The 15,773-nt window shown below is 42.0% G+C and overlaps 1 long non-coding RNA gene across 1 annotated transcript in view; it reads right to left on the bottom strand.

Moving 5' to 3' along the window:
• Window positions 1–2,313: 2,313 nt before the first annotated feature.
• LOC135318944 (uncharacterized) overlaps window positions 2,314–15,773 on the bottom strand; it is a 37,267-nt gene continuing 23,807 nt past the window's right edge. The window contains exons 4-5 of the long non-coding RNA XR_010377417.1: window positions 4,496–4,543; window positions 2,314–2,658 (exon numbers count right to left, since the gene is read on the bottom strand). This is a non-coding gene — a long non-coding RNA (uncharacterized LOC135318944). The remainder of the gene's footprint in view (window positions 2,659–4,495; window positions 4,544–15,773) is intronic.

The raw sequence follows: 15,773 nt of genomic DNA on the forward strand, positions 1-15,773 counted from the left end.
TATTCTCGCCTTAGGGTCTGCGCTGCCTGAGATGGACTTACGCCAGTTATCTGGGCAGCTCATTCTTTCATTTCATTCAGATCGCTGCTCAAAAGGCCCAGAGAGGTCCTCCCTAGTCACCCCATCTAAAGTAGAGAACACGTGTGCAGACACAGACATGCACATACACTCAGTGCACAAGTACACACACATAATACATACACATACATACAGGCAGGTGTGCTATACGCTCAGACGCACGTACACTAACCCAGACATACACGTGTACATACACACATATCACTCTACTTTCTCATCCCGCTTTGTCTTTCTACAGAGTACTATCTCTTCCTAAGATTACGCTTTTACATGATTTGCTCACACGTTTATTATCCGACTCTCCCATTGGAATGTAAGCTCTCTGACGGCAGGGACTTAGTCCTGTTCAACACTCTATGTCTAGTGCCCAGAACGGTTCCTGGCTCGTAACACAGCTCCATAATGATTGCGATGTAATTCACACACCATACAGTTCACCTGTGTGAAGCGTAGAATTCAATGGTTTTAGTATGTTCAGAGTTGTGTGACGATCACCACAACCGATTTTAGAACATTTTCATCCTCTCAAAACAAAACCCTACACCCGTTGGCAGTCACATTCCATCCGCCCCCAAAGTGCCCCCACCAAAGCCCTATTTATCTACTTTCTGTTTCTATGGATTTGCCTATTCGGGACATTTCATAGAAGCAGAATCATATAACATGTGGTTTTTTTTAAACATTAAAGTTCGATCAATGAATGAAAGAAATGTTAAATCTAACTTCTGCCACACCCTCTAGACATTAGCGGTTCCTCAGAAAGTCTCCTCCCATGAGTTTTGAGCAATCTATCATCCAACCTAAGAAACAGAGGATTTGTCTGGCAAAAATATAGCAAAAAAATCTCATTTACTCATAGTGCACTTCTGTTTGTTTTTTAATTGTGACATTTGGACAGGCGTTGAACGGAAGCTTCCCTCTGCCCTGTCAACCGGAAAAAAGGAAGGGCTGACAGCAAATACATACTTGAAATTCTGAGGGGCCTGTTTATTTACTTAAGAGACCAACTGTTTTCAAATGCTCTGAATTACATATGATTTAATTCTAATCTAAGCAGAAGCGAGCAAGCCTGTTGATTACAAATCATTCTCTATTCATTAAAGCAGGACCTTGGTCGGGCAACTTTGCTAGACATAATTCCACACATATGGACTTGAAAGTCGTAAAATTGCCATTTATTATTTACAAGCATTTCATAATTGACTTCACCAACCAAACTAGCTTTCCTCTTCAATTATTTTAAATTAGTGAGGTTTTAGTGCATAGATACGCTCTATTCCAACATAACACTGCTAAATGATTTCTCAGATTCGATTCACGTAAGAGTAATGGACACCAGTATTTAAATCAAACCATGAACTAGAATTGGGATGGAACTTAGGACCATTGGGTATAACCTCTCACTCGTGGATTGGCTAGAATCCAAGCCATGGCTTCCCTGGCTTGAACGCATCCCAGTGACTTGAGGTATCCGCCTCCATCATTCCAAACAACTTTAATGTTCTCAGAATTGTTCCTTAGAGTAAACTCCCCAAGTATCCAAATTCCCCACATGACTGTCTCCCTGCATCTAGATTCTTTTAGTCCAAGTTCTACCCCCTGGGGTAAAAGGGCAAACCTACTTCTTCCCGCCCAAGGCAAGTGAGCACCCCCCCCCACCCCTACTATCTGAAGACAGCTTGCTTCCCTCAGAATCCTTCCCCGAGCTGAAAAAAACTCTGGGCCATCTTACAACTTTCAGATCCTCTCTCCACTGCACTCCCACACAGCTGCTACCCCTACCCTCACCACCTTTCTGATCACCCACCATTGAAGCAATTCATTGCTGTCCCTCAGTACAAATCTACAATATAGGCACTTAATTGTGAACCTTCCCAATGAAAAGGGGGTCATACCTGCCTCGTGTTAATTGTTAAAATAACCTCTTCAGTGCAAACACAATATGTTATGACTATATAGGTGAAATCAATCATGTCGAGGGACTTCTACGGGCTTTTCACATTTATTTGTGGGTCAAGGACTGCTCTGAGCTAAAATGAGCAGATCTCATTTAAACAAAGGACAATCCCCATTCAGGAGCTCTGACCTGCCTGTCCTATCTTTAGACACATGTAATTTCAACCGAAGTTATCATGAATCAGACCAGAAAAGCCAGAGCTATTTCAGCAGCTGTGAAAACAAAAGCAGTAATACCAAGCTGCTTGTATTCATTTAATTTCGAGCTTTCCTGGGGAGAGAAGGTGAATTGCAGTGTGCTTCCCATTTAAAGATGCCACACAGGGAGTGTGCCGTGTCTTCACAAGTCCTGCCAGAAGTCAGTCACTGCCGAAGTATAAGGGGAAGAACTGACAGCCTATTTTTATCAGGGCCACAGAGACACTACCTTAATGAGAAGATTGCAGTTCAAGGTCCAAGGTCTGATCTGTTTCCATCCCATACATTCAAGCACAATAAGAAGTTCACCCAGAAGTAACCAGTCTGGGGGGCTTGAGTCCCACCAACTGTGGCCACTCCTTCATTTCCACCCAGGGAGACGTCTCTGGCCCAAGACTGGAACCAACCAGAAGCATCAAGCAGTCCCTTCCAGTAGGAAGCAGCACGCAGAAAAGAAAGAAGACATTGAACGTTAGTCCGAGCAGTATGAAATCACCGCTCTACTGTTTCTGATGAGCAACTTTGAGGAAATTGCTTAACCATTCTTAGTCTGTTTTGTCACCTAAAAATGAGGTTCTTTCTCCTACACTGTTGGGGGAATGAAAATTAATGCTGCCGTTATGGAAAACAGTAAGGAGGTTCTTTAAAAGGTGAAAGAAATAGTTACTATATGATTCTGCAATCCCACTCCTGGGCATGTATCTGGAGAAAACTTTAACTTGAAAAGATATATGCACCCCAATGTTCATAGAAGCACTATTCACAATAGCCAAGACATGGAAACAGCCTAAATGTCCACCAACAGATGACTGGATAAAGAAGAGGTGGTATATTTATACAATGGAATACTACTCAGCCATAAAAACCGACAACATAATGCCATCTGCAGCAACATGGATGCTCCTGGAGAATGTCATTCTAAGTGAAGTAAGCCAGAAATAGAAAGAAAAATACCATATGAGATCGCTCATATGTGGAATCTAAAAAACAAAAACAAAAACAAACAACAACAACAACAACAAAAAAAGTGTAAATACAGGGCAGAAATAGACTCATAGACATAGAATACAGACTTGTGGTTGCCAGGAGGGTGGCGGGTGGGAAGGGATAGACTGGGATTTCAAAATTGTAGAATAGATAAACAAGATTATACTGTATAGCACAGGGAAATATACACAAAATCTTGTGGTAGCTCAAAGAGAAAAAAATGTGACAATGAGTGTGTGTATGTCCATGTATGACTGAAAAATTGTGCTGAACACTGGAATTTGACACAACATTGTAAAATGATTATAAACCACTAAAAAATGTTAAAAAAAAAAAAAAAAGACATGGAAACAGCCTAAATGTCCATCAACAGATGACTAGATAAAGACAATGTTGTATATTTATACAGTGGAATACTACTCAGCCATAAAAACCAACAACGCCATTTGCAGCAACATGGATGTTACCGGAGAATGTCATTCTAAGTGAAGTAAGCCACAAAGAGAAAGAAAAATACCATATGAGATCACTCATATGCAGAATCTAAAAAAAAAAAACATAAATACAAAACAGAAACAGACTCACAGACATAGAATACGAACTTGTGGTTGCCAGTGGGACAGGGGGTGGGAAGGAACTGGGATTTCAAAATGTAGAATAGACAAACAAGATTGTACTGTGTAGCACAGGATCTTGTGGTGGCTCACAGTGAAAGAGAATGTGACAATGAATGTATGTATGTTCATATATAACTGAAAAATTGTGCTCTACACTGGAATTTGACACAACATTGTAAAATGACTGTAACTCAATAAAAAAGTTTTAAAAAATTAAAAAATTAAAAGAAAAGATACATGCACCCTAATGTTCGTAGCAGCACTATTTACAATAGCCAAGACATGGAAGCAACCTAAATGTCCATCAACAGATGAATGATAAAGAAGAGGTGGTACGTATATACATATATATAATGGAATATTACTCAGCCATAACAAAGAATGAAATAATGCCATTTGCAGCAACATGGATGGACCTAGAGATTATCATCCTAAGTGAAGGAAATCAGACAAAAATAAATGTCATATGATATCCCTTATATGTGGAATCTAAAAAATGATACAAAGGAACTTATTTACAAAACAGAAATAGACTCACAGATATAGAAAACAAACCTATGGTTACCAAAGGGGAAAGCAGGAAGGGGGGATAAATTAGGAATTTGGGATTAACATATACACATTACTAGATATAAAATAGATAAACAACAAGGACCTACCTTATAGCACAGGGAACTATATTCAGTATCTCTATAATAGGAAAGAATCTGAAAAATACATAAAAAAATAAATAAAAATTTTTAAAATTTTTTAAAAATGGGATTCTTGAAACTTTCCTTCAAAGGTTGCTGTGAGGAGCCACGCATGATAATACACATGAAAGGTAGTACCCAGGGCCAGGCATATAGCAGGTGCTCATTAATCATGACTAATAAACAGACTATAGGTCAGAAAGTTGTTTGGTGACAGCAGAATTACAACAGAGGGTGTGGAATGTGACTAAGGGCTCTTTTTCTTGGGCTATGAGGACTTACTGAATCGCCCCCTTTCCGTTCTGTCTAGAGAACTGGGCCCAGTCAGCTGGCATGGCCTCTTCTCCCGCACAACAACGAAGACATAGTGCTGCTTCCCAGAGCTTCTATGCTCGAGCTCTGTGCGGACCAGCCCCTCCTGTGGCACTTGTCAGAGGGACACTGCCCTCTTGACATCAACCAGAGTTTCCGACCTCTGACTTCACGGGGGATTTTTCTTTCTTTATAATCAATAGGGAGACACTTAAGCCCACTGGCAAACTACCCCTCCTATATTAGGCTGAATTGCTTTCTGAAGGCTTTCTAGATACATATTTTTAAATTCAGTCACAAGAGGTGACATTCTTCCCTTGGAGTATCCTGTCCTTTCACCAAACTCATCTGTCTGGGGGTCCTCAGTGGACGGATGGCCCCGGAAAACCCACGATCAGTAAATAAAAGCAGCCTCTCTGTTTTACCAGTCAACACAAACGCGTCGGATGCCTTTATGTTTATGACATAGGCAATATATTCCATGCTTACGAGTTCTTCCTCTCTAACTGTTGCCCAGCCAGGTCATTAACCCCACAGAGGAGAAAACCAAGACCCAGACAGTTCCCACCCACCCATCTAGCTGATGTCCAGCTAATACAGAGACAAGACTTCTCAGACAGTGCTCCCTCCGTTCCATTCCACCCCCTGCCCTGACAGCAGAGTCTGGGCTGAGCCATCTGATCGGACATTCTTGAGGGATTGCCTCGTCTCCTTGGCAACCGGAGGGGCCGGCACATCAGTCAGGCCTGCTCGGGGATGACCAGTAGCTCAAAGCCCTGACGTGGAACACCGGCAGGTGGTTCCTCTCGGGAGCCGCCCTCTCTGGCGTGGGCAGCCCGTTCTCTCGGGGGATGTTTGGTCAGGCGGGACGGTGGCAGCTTTGTCTCCTTCATGAGAATTTCCTCCTATTGTGCACCCCCAGAAGGGGAACTGACTACGGGCAGAGTGACTAAAGAAAGATGCTAAAGTTGGGACTGGGGACAATCCAAGTTGGCGCCCATTGAATCACGAGGAGATTCTACACTGTCACTTGTTCCTCCATCAAGTTCTAGTGACTCAGTTGTTTAAATCTTGTGGCAAGACACCTGGAAGCTGTCTGTCTTTTCACTAAGGACTCATTCACAAGGTAAAAATGTAATAATGTTCATTTATCATCATGCTATTACCCTGAAGACCAGAGTGCTGCTAATTCAACGCCGTGCTGATTCAGCCATCATATCGCTGAAGCAACCTTCTTTTGCAACAGCTATTCATGTCCCAGAGCCATTTGAAATGCCCTTCAGATCTTTTACGAAATGTCTGAGTCCCAGAGAGGCAGCTTGATCTGATGAGAAGTGCACTGGTCGTAGGTCTGAGGAGAGGGTATCTGAAGGTCAGCCAACCACCCTGGGGTCATGCCTTCCAGCTCAAGTGATACCTCCCTCTGACCCTCAGACTTCTTTCAGGACAAACCAGCCCACCTCAGCTCTGGAACAGTCCCCTGCTCACTGCAGGCAGGAAGAAGGTGGTGAGACAGGCGGGGAGCCGAACATTTGATAGCAATTGCTTCAGACTCGCCAGTGGCCCAGCATGAGAACTGAGTCATCCTGCAAGGTGCCTCTATGCCTCCATTTCCCCAACCAAGATGGAGAATATTTACCCTATGTCGAAATGAGGCAAATCAATAATGGCATGAGGATAATTACTCAGCCGTGGGTAGCTGGACACCCATCCAGTGTGAAGCCAGTAGAGGGGCAATACTGTGAGCCTATTTATACAATGAGAAAGTCCTTGGGGTCTCAGCTAAAAGAGTGACCACCAGAAACAAAACAAGCCAAATGCTGTCCACACTTCCTCCCTCCTTCCCAGTTGCTGATAAAGTGCTTATGGAGGATGCCAGGCTCCTGAGAGATCAATGCTATATGAATAGAAAGTTTTATAATAATGCAAAACACTGGAGAACAGCTTCCCCGGAAGCCACCACGCACCAGGCAGAGAAGAGATGAAATAATTTCCTTTCCTTTCTTCTGATCTCTGGCTAAAAGCTTCTCAGTCATTTAAGCAGGATTTAATCCACTAGTGGACTGTCCCCATTTGAGGACTGCACGGCTAAAGTTAGTACTGACCTGAACACGACAACCACAAGGGGAACAGACCACGGTTTCTCTCTGCTGCTGCAAGCCAGTCACCTGTTCCTTCCTCAGAGTTTGGGAGACGCAGTCTTCTGCCAGGATTTCTCCTCTGAAATGCATTCAAGCCAGAGCAGGCTTGGGAAACACTCTCTGGCCCTTCTCTCCATCCTTGATTTTCACTGCTTTTCTTCAAAGGACCTACTCCCACTCACTGGCACAAGGCCTCACTCTTAGCAAGGCATACTGTGGCCCCTGGAAAGACCCTCTTGTAAACAAAACCAATTTTAAGGCTCTGAGGAAGAGTCTTGCCAAGGGCTAAGGAAGAAATGTTGGGACTGGCAGATCTACTCTTCTGCCTTCAAACTGCTCCATAAAAGTAGCTTCCAATCCCAGCCTTCATATTAGTCCATTTTTGAAAGCTTCCAGAGAGGAAGGACCAAGAGAGGCAGTGGACATAAGGTATGAAGATTAACGGATTGAATTGGGGGTGTTCCGCTTAGAGAGGGGATCTCAAGGAGGTGCATGGGTGTTTTCAAATATGTGAATGTGTGTCACAGTTTGGTTTTTATGATAAACAAGAGAAACTCATTCAAGCTAGCTCAGGTAAAATGGGATTATTACAGAGCCTCTAAGGAGACTCCGAGGGAAATCCGAGAGATGGAGTCATAATGGATGTGGGCCTCCTGGAAAAATGGTGGGAGAGTGGATTTGAACTGAAGGTGGTCTAGATATGATAGCAGCAGAAGCTCAAGTGCCTTTTTAAAGAAAAGTCACCTTTCACATGACTCATCTGGTCAACCATCTGCTTCTTCCTCTGACAACCAGCAAATTCTTTGCAAGTTACTTCATTTAAATACCATTGAGTGAGAATCCCAGTGGCTTAGCATGCTTTTTTTTTTTTTTAAAGACTTCACTTTTTTCGAGCAGTTTTAGGTTCACAGCAAAATTGAGAGGAAAGTACAGCTCCCCATATACTGCCTGTCCCCACACATACACAGCCTCCTCCACCATCAACATCCTCCACCAAAGTCCACAGTTTACATTAGAGTTCACTCTCGGTTTTGCGCATTCTGTGGGTTTGGACAAATGTATAATTAGATGGGCCCATCATTATAGTTTCATTCATGGTATTTTCACTGCCCTAAAAATCCTCTGTGTTCTGCCTGTTCACCTCTCCTCCCCCATCTGCAACCTCTGGCTACCACTGATCTTTTTACTGTCTCCAGAGTTCTGCCTTTTCCAGAATGTTATATAGTTGGAATCATACTGTCTAATTCCAAGTATGTAGCTTTTTCAATTGACTTCTTTTACTAAGTAATAAGCTTTTAAGCTTCCTCCATGTCTTTGTGGCTTGACCATTCATTTCTTTTTAGAGCTGAATAATATTCCATTGTGTGGACATACCACAGTTTATTTATCCATTCATCAGCTGAAGGACATCCTGGTTGCGTCCAAGTTTTGGCAATCGTGAACAAAGTTGCTATAAACACCCATGAGCATATTTTTGTGTGGACATAAGTTTTCAGCTCCTTTGGATAAACACCAAGGAATGAGATTGCTGGATCATATGGTAAGAATACATTTAATTTTGTGAGAAACCACAAACTGACTCCTAAGGTAGCTGTATCATTTGGCATCCCCACCAGCAACGAGTCAGAGTTCCTGTTGCTCCACGTCCTCACCAGCATTTAGTGTTGTCAAGTTCCAGGTTTTGACAATTCTAACAGATATACTTCTTAATCTGCATCTTTCTGATGATGTATGATGTGACCATCTCTTCATATGCTTATTTGCCATCTGTATATCTTCTTTGGTGAGATGTCTATTAATATCTTCAGCCCATATTTTAATTGAGTTGTTCGTTTTCTTATCCTTGAGTTTTAGAGTTCTTTGTATATTTTGGAAAAACAATCCTTTACCAAACGTGTCTCTTGCAAATATTTCCTCCCAGTCTGTGGCTTCTCTTCTCATTCTTGTGACACTGTCTTCACAGAGGAGTTTTTAATTTTAACAAAGTCTAGCTTATTAATTACTGGTTCATAGCAGACCACCCAAGTGCTAAGTTGTAGACTAGCTGTAGGTTGCCTGGCCATGAAGCAGCGATCCGTCTCTACTCCAATCAGCCACAGCAAGACAGTGGGGTTGAGTGGTATTAAAAAGACTGCTCCTGCCCTGGCAACCTGAGCTATAAGCAAGGCAGCAGGAACTTTTTCTCAAAAGAAACACAGAGGGATAGGCAAAGAAGCACGAAGGTAAAGAGCGTGTAAGAGGTACAACTATCAGGTATAAAATAAGCTACAAGGATGTATTGTACAACATGGGGAATAGAGCCAATATTTTACAATAACTATAAATGGAGTGTAACCTTTAAAATTGTGCATCACTATAATTTATACAAAACTACTGTACAACAACTATACTTCAATTAAAAAGAAAAAAGAGCATATAGTCCTGGATTCACACTGCTTGGTTTGAATTCCTACACACCACTTCCTTACTGGACAAACCTTGAGCAAGTCACTCATCTCCATGCCTCAGTTTGCTAATCTGTAAAATGGGGAAAATAAGGTTACTGAACCGATTAATTAGGCAAACCACATAAAGCACTTAAAATAGCCTCCAGCATAGAGCAGCACTGGATAAATACTTGCTATTGTTATTCTCACTGGGTATAGTGCTTCTCCAACTTGGATGCGAATATGAGCACTTGAGGAGCTCTTAAAATGCAGATTCTGATTCAATAGACAAATGGTGAGAGAGACCTGAGATTCAGCACATCTAATCAGCGCCAGGTGATGCCAAGGCTTCTGGTCTAAGGCTCCCACTTCCGGGAGCCATGCTCTTGTACACATGACATGAGGGAGAAGGAACAGACTATTTTTAGGGAAAAGAACTAGAATAAAAGTCTTTTTAAAAAAAAAAGGGGGGGGCAAACTTCAGCTCAAAATAAGAAAGAACCTTCTATCAAATAAAATCCTCTTCAAACGGAATATACAGGCTGCTTCGTAAGATAATGAGCTGACTCTCATTAGCAGGACCGACTTCTCTCTAGAAGCAGGACCGACTTCTCTGAGGTACAAGAGGCAAGTGTCTAAGGCCCATGGTTCTTTCAGGGGCCCAGGAAAATGTTCTCACTTTAATTTCTTTTAAAATCATAAGAAAAATGAACATATAATAATAATAATAATAATAATAATAATAATAATAATAATAATAATAATGATAATGATAATATTAATAATATAGTAATAAATCCAGCCCTGGATTAAAGTTGGTTTTATATACCACTGGAATCGTAAAATAGAATTTTAAACATTTTTATGAAGCAAATGGCCTACAAAAGCAAATGTGTCAGGGACTCTTGAAAGTCAGAATGGGGCCCTGACTGGTTGTTTTCACAAGGATTCAAGCACAAGATAAAGGATGGAGATGGAAGATCCTAAGGTCCCTTCCAACTTTGAAAATCAGCATTTCTTTAAAATTCTATGGCCTTGCACTAGGACCGCTGGCCGCAAACCTGGTACCTGCAGAAGTTCACTTCCTGCTTGTCCCACATTCTCACACACAGACTAACGTTGCTTTCTCACCACTGGCGGTGAATTAGCACTTTGCTAGCCACCCCTGGAATGTATCACCTCTCTCTGCCTTCTTCCAGTTTGCTTCCAAAATAAAGGACGATTTTTAGTTTTACAAAATACATTTGATTCCAGCAGCATTTTGCAGACATTTCCTCATTTATATACACATCACTTTGTTGAAGGAGGTGGAGTTTTGTTTTGTTTTCACCTTTAAAGAGGGAAATGAAGCGAAGAAAAGATTAAGTGAGACCTGTGCTTTGAAACTCAGTGGGAGAATGAAAAATGCCTGTCTAAGATAATAATTATATTATTATTATTATTATGTTATTATCATTATCATTATTATAGTTGTGGGTGTAAAACATACCTTATACACTCATAAATCACTTAAGTGATTCTCAACCATTGGAGCAAATTGGAATTATTTGTGTAGCTTGGACTCCCCTGCAAACCTTCTCCCTCAGAACATCCAGAGAACAGGGCCCCAGACCCATGTTTGAAAAAGCTCCCTGTGTGAGTTCTGCCTCTGTGAGGGTTAAAACCACTGTGTCACATCCATAGAGAAGAATATTGCAGAAGCCCAGGAAGGAGAAAGTTCCAAGGAGAAGATGGCTTGGCTTCTGCGGCTGCACAGAGATGGACTAATACGGAGATGGAAAAAGTTCTTTTGAATTTGAAGGAACACTGGTGACTCTGGTGAGCACAGGGACCCGGGGCCATGGGAGTAAAAGCCAGGTTGCCAAAGACTGCTGACCCTTACACACAGCCGGCACCCAGATATCGGAGGAATCATAAACTTGAGACATGAATGGAAGACGAGGAAGTGAGCAGGGAGTACAGGCTTTAAAACAGAGCTTTTAATCTGGGGGCCACAGATCCCCCCACCAAGAGATCCGTGGGTAGAATTCAGGGAATCCGTGAACTTGGAATGGAAAAAAAAATCCATCTTGATTTTCACTCACTTCTACCCGAGCTTGAGCCCCTCCTTTGACTATGACTGTAACTGTCCCACTTCGGTGGTAGCAGCAGCCCCTGTCCCTCAGTCCCCTGTGATAAAGCTAGTCTAATATCACATTACAGTTGATATCATGTTGCAAAACCTTGTTCACAGTCATCACTACTAACTTCGGCATGACAGGAGTTACTAGACCCACTTCAACGTATGGTTATTTAATGCATTAATAAAAGACACATAATAAAATGAAAATATATATAACATATTTTGTATGTATATATATAATGTATATATAACATACAAATATATATATAATACATATCTGTGCTAGGATGAGTGCCTAACTTAACTGCCAAAAGCTTCCTTCTAGAACCTTCCACCCTGAGCCTTCAGACACAAAACACGTGATATTCTATTCCGATGCTGCCCAGATAGTGATGTTGTGTTTGGTATCGTGTCAACTCTTCCTTATTCCTTGAAAGTAAGGGCTAAGGAGCAGAGGAGCAAGATAAGAAAAACTGGGAAGGCGTAAAGAAAAAAAAAAGGGCAATAGCAATAAATATGAGGCAAGGAGTAGTGAACAAGGAACCGTGGAGTAAGGAGGAAGACGAATCAAAGGCAACGCATGAACCCCAAGGGCCAACAACACCAGCACTCCCCAGGGCCGTGTCTCCCCACCCCGCTCCAGCCCGGCGCATCTCACCATACACTGTCCCCTTCCCTGCCCACGTACTCTTGCCACATAGAATAAAGCCACTGGACGACAGAGCAAGAAGACACCAACATACAGTGCCCCCCAAATGCCTGGCCCCTGATGGGGGCTGTTCTGGGCAGAGCTTTCACCAGGTCCCAGCGAACTGGGAAAAGCAATAGCAAGGTACTGGGTATGTTACAAAACTAACATGTCCAACCTCAAAGACGGTTCTTTATTCTGAAATTATGGCTTTTCTATATTTTTATATTAAAATGTCCTTTTATCAATCAGTACTGATATTAGATAACGTTTGATTTTATATTTTAATATTCTTACTTGGTAGAATACAGTATTATAAGCTTTGCACTGTTCCTCAATTTTTTAAACTATTTTTATTGCTCTTGAAATCCACAAGGCTGGGAAGCACTGTCTTGTGCATTATGTTTAATTCATCTTCTTCTTTTAAAGTTGAATTCCCAACAAGGCAGTGTGACTTCTGCTCCAGCATGTGGGTTTATAATCATAAGATGTAAAGTCTAGTTTTGAGACTTGGGTTTGACCCCTGCCCCCTGCCCTTCTCTATCTATGTGACCTTGGGCAAAGAACTTGACCTCCCTCAGCCTCAGTTTCCTCATGCATAAGTAACAATCACTTTTACCTCATGAGATTGTTGAAGGATTAATGAGATCATGAATGTAAAGGCACGCTGTATATTGCTAAATTGTTATTATTATTATCACCATCATCATTTTTATTAATATAACTCAGTGTCACATGGTTAATACCAGAACTTGACCTCCACATTGGGTTCTGGACTCCACATTGGGCTGGCTCCCTGCTTTCAAACCATCCGGTGATTGACAATTCACACTTAGAGAATCTATATCATATCATGTCTTCTATTTAGCTTAACATTAACCACTTATTTAATATTCCTGTCAAAACTGCATAATCTGACTCTAATCATGAGGGAACATCAAACAAAACCCAATTTGAAAGACTTCTAAAAAATAACTGGTTTAAATTCCCTAAAAAATGTCAATGTCAAAAAAAAAAAACAAAGAAAGGCTAGAAAACCATTCCAGATGTATGATTCTGTATTGGATCCTGGACCAGGAAAAAAAAAAAGCATCACTATTAAAAAATTATATAAAAAGTTATGGGAACAACTTGCAAAATGTAAGATCTGTAATTAGTTCACAGCACATCATTGTTAAATATCCTGAGTGAATATTCCTAGAAAATATATGATGAAGTATTTAGGGACAAAGGGACATGATTTCTGAAAGTTGCTGTCAAGAGACTTAGAAAAAATATAAATATATGTAATGCATAAATACAAAGATATATGATACATAAATAATATATATAAATATATATGGAGAGAGAAAGAGATAGACAATGATAAAATGAATTTAGCAAAATATGGAAAGTCCCCATTACATAGAAGACACTCCGTATGACAGTAACACCAGACATCATTGCAGGACTTTACAGTTTACAACATACTTTCACACGACTTCACACTTGGTTTGATTCTCACTGAATCCTCAATGAAGTACAATAAAACCATTTCTTATGGGGGTGGAGTGGGGAGGAAGGGGTCTGAGATTTAAGCCAGGAAGCCAAAAATAAACCTTAAACAGTTAAAATAAAATTACCCTCCTAAACTTCTCTTTATGTTTATCACAGTATCCTGTAACACAAAGGGTTTGGCCTCAGGCCGAGGGCCTGACTATGACAAAGATATTTTTCAGTTATTCCACTCACTTATTCAGAGTACAGTCATCCCTCGGTATCCACTGGAGAACTGGTCCCAGGACACCCGCAGACACCAAAATCTGAGGATGCTCGAGTCCCTAATTATAAAACGGCACAGTATTTGCATACAACCTTACACATGTCCTCCCACATACTTTAAATCATCTCTCGATTGCTTATAACACTTAATATGGTAAAAGTGCTTTGTAAATAGTTACCTGGCAAATTCAAGTTTCACTTTCTTGGAACTTTCTGGAATTTTTTTTCCCAAATATTTTCAGTCTTTGGTTGGTTGAATCCATGGATACAGAATGATGGAGATGGAGGCCTGATTATACACAGATAGGCAGGCAAGATTCTCACTGTGAGAAGCACACAGGAACTGAGATCCGCTGGGGAACAGAAGGTCCCTGTCTCTCATAGCACACTCACTGAAGATCTGACGCTTCCTCCTTGAGCACAGGGTTCCATACAATTGCCTGCCGTGTTTGAACAGCTGTGTCTCCCTCAGTGAATTCGCTTGGTTTTGCTGAGTAGCTGCTATTGAATTGGGGGCAGTTCGACGGGCATAAAATGGCACTCAGGAAGGGCAGCGTGCAGGATTTGGTTGGTTTTGGCTCAGAATCTGTTCCCACCTGTTTCCGGGTGCCTTCCGATGATACAGAGGCTAGAAGTGAAAAACTACATTTTCCGGATTCAAGTTAGGAGACTGGATGTCCCACGAATGTGATGCACTTGTAGAGATTTGGAAGGTGGAAGCCATCTTCCTGCTGCTTTTGCTGTGTACTGCTGACAATGACTTCAGTGCTTTTCAGTTTTAGAATTTTAGTGTTTTCATGGATGTTGAGAAGTGACTGGGCAATGGAGATCACCAGACTCCACATTCCACGGTCCAGACAGTTTGGTGGGGGAGAAGCAGCAGCCCCTCCTTAATGCTGTCTTCTGATCTCTAGATCTATGACACTGCGTCACGAAAGCTGATGGACACAGCCTCTGACTGCCCTCCTAAAGGGGCGGAGCTCGTCACGTCTGCTGGGTCAGCCCCTCGACGTCCTAGGAGTCACTCTCGGGGCTCCGCCTAGCACCCACTCCTCCAACCTGTACTTCAAACAATTTTGGAAGCACCCAATCTCCCATACTAATCCCCCTTCTATTTAACACACTTGGGATAGTTTCCGCTCCCTGAATTAAACCTTAACCGATTTTCCCACTTTCCAGAGAGAGAGAGACGAGCCCCACGAGGTCACGGTGGGGCAGAGCTTGAATGAAATGCCCATTCAGTCCAATCCAATAGCTGGGCTTTAGCGCACCTGGTCCCTGGACGTAAGGCCGGCTTCGGGCAGCAGCCAGGCCATCTTTCTCTCTTAGGTGCCATAGCTCTAACCAGAGACGGCATCTCTGCACACTGTGTGAGGGGGCCTAACACTGACCAGCACGGCAAAGAGTAAGTTCTCGCGTTACGAGCCCACAGCTTCTTGCCAGGAAATCAAAGCGAACTTTCCTTCGTTATCAGTTCATTTTTCACTTCCTAAGGCAAGAAAGAGAGGAGAGGGCTCCAGACAGAAATAAATAGGGCTGACGCTAACTCTCCAGATTCAGAAATGGTCAGTGGGGATTCAGCAAACATTCAGCAGGGGATTTAACCAGGAGCAGGGACCCAAAACCCAAGTACCCATAAACAGATACAATCTCGATCTTACTTCTAAAAAGATGAAAGGAGAAAAGATAGGTAGATAATGAAGAGGTTATCGTTTACCCAACACAGGAGGCTTTGGCTCAACTTCCACAACAAATTCAAGAGGTGAGTAACATTATTATCCCCATGTCCTGGGTG

The sequence above is a fragment of the Camelus dromedarius genome, chromosome 23 (genome assembly GCF_036321535.1).
Source record: "Camelus dromedarius isolate mCamDro1 chromosome 23, mCamDro1.pat, whole genome shotgun sequence".
Taxonomy (NCBI): domain Eukaryota; kingdom Metazoa; phylum Chordata; class Mammalia; order Artiodactyla; family Camelidae; genus Camelus; species Camelus dromedarius.